This window comes from Elaeis guineensis, chromosome 8, assembly GCF_000442705.2.
Source record: "Elaeis guineensis isolate ETL-2024a chromosome 8, EG11, whole genome shotgun sequence".
NCBI lineage: Eukaryota > Viridiplantae > Streptophyta > Magnoliopsida > Arecales > Arecaceae > Elaeis > Elaeis guineensis.
The window spans coordinates 136,776,708-136,778,506 of NC_026000.2; the positions used below are offsets into that span (position 1 = coordinate 136,776,708).

General features: G+C 35.4%; 1 long non-coding RNA gene across 1 annotated transcript; it reads left to right on the top strand.

The window, feature by feature from the left end:
* Positions 1–767: 767 nt before the first annotated feature.
* On the top strand, positions 768–1,411 carry LOC140851278 (uncharacterized). The gene is made up of 3 exons (XR_012134028.1): positions 768–831; positions 928–1,019; positions 1,291–1,411. It is a non-coding gene; the product is annotated as an uncharacterized lncRNA (long non-coding RNA).
* Positions 1,412–1,799: the final 388 nt, after the last annotated feature.

The following is a 1,799-nucleotide window of genomic DNA, read 5'->3' on the forward strand; positions in this document are numbered from 1 at the left end:
TGGTGCTGGCCGCATTGGATCAGCTTATGCTAGGATGATGGTATTGTTTTTGCCTTGTGGTTCCTCCGTAGCATCTGAGTGGTGCCACTATTGAGATATCCAATCAAAGATCTGAAAGTTTTTTTTCCCTAAATAAAATTCTTGGATTTTTTGTAATTCGATTGAATCAAATCAAAAAATTTAATACAAAAGTGGATAGATCTATACTATCATTTATTATGATTAGGAAAAATGTTGATTCTTCCATTTTCATCTGGGAAAAATTGATACCCAAATTGTACAATATTTTAGCCTGAGATGTTAGATGCTACTAGAGTTGTAATGTTTGTATTCATTTGGATGTACTGATAAATTACAAAATTTGTGGACATGCACCTGCTCTCAAACATATATTGATATGACAGCACTAAGGAGACTAAACTCAGTAGCCTTATACAGCTCCATATTGCTTAATTTACTGCAAAAGATATCTCTTGCCAGTGTCTTAAGTGAATACAGAATTGACCATAACTTTCATCATAAATCTATGGTCTAACTCTAGTGAATATAGATACTGATTAACTAGAATATAAAAAAAAAGGAACATTGTAAGATGGTCAGAATTTGATCCATGGAATCATATTGGAAAACAATACTAGATAATATCTATAATATAAGAACTCATATAGTAGACGGTGTTATGAACAAGACTATAATTGAGTTGTTTGATGGCTGGCTTTATTACATGTCATTGACTTTATTTTTGTTTGCTTTAAAACAGGTTGAGGTTTCAAGATGAATCTATATACTATGATCTGTATCAGGCAACTAGACTAGAGAAGTTTGTCACAGGCATGTTGTTGTCATGTCTTGTTTCACTGTCTCTTAACATTCCAAAGATACTTAGCTGAAACTCAAATCCCTTGTCACCATCTTCTTCTATTGCAGCATATGGACAGTTCCTGAAAGCAAATGGTGAGCAGCCTGTTACCTGGAAAAGAGCTGCTACAATGGAGGATGTGCTTAGAGAGGCTGATGTGGTTAGGCCTCATCTTTGGAATATTTGTTATATTGCCCAGTCATAGAGTGCTAGCAATCCCTTATTGGTCTGATTTTGTTTGTATTTCTGGTTTTTGACTCTATAATCCACCCTATTACATGTGCTACATTAGAACTGGCATAAGGAATCCCATAGGACAACACACATTATTGCAACAAAAGTTTGTATTTGGATCCGAACCAGTATGGATTCTGCTAAGAATTACTAGGTTCAGAGCTTTTATTCCCTTAATAGGCCTGTTCTCTTTGCAGATAAGTCTTCATCCAGTTTTGGATAAAACAACATATCATCTGATAAACAAAGACAGTCTGTCCATCATGAGAAGGTGAAACTTCCAGCTCTAGGACAATAAATCAATGTAACTGTATCCATTTAGTTCATAAACCAAAATTATCCAAATTTTGAATTGCTACAGGATGCAATCCTTGTGAATTGCAGCAGAGACCAGTGATTGATGAAGCTGCCTTGGTAGAGCATCTGAAAGTAAACCCCATGTTCCGTGTGGGGCTGATTGTATTTGAGGTAATCATGCAGTTGGTTCCAAATTTGATGCTCCAGTTCTTTGTAGAAGACCACTGTATAATACACTAACCTAGTTGATACCTTTCAACAGGATGAACCATACATGAAACCTGGGCTCGCTGAGATGAAAAATGCCATTTGTGCCACATATTGCATCTGCCTCCAAGGTAAACATCTTGTATGATTACATATGTAAGTTCAAAAGTAACAAGTTTTGTTTCCTATATATTCATTTTTT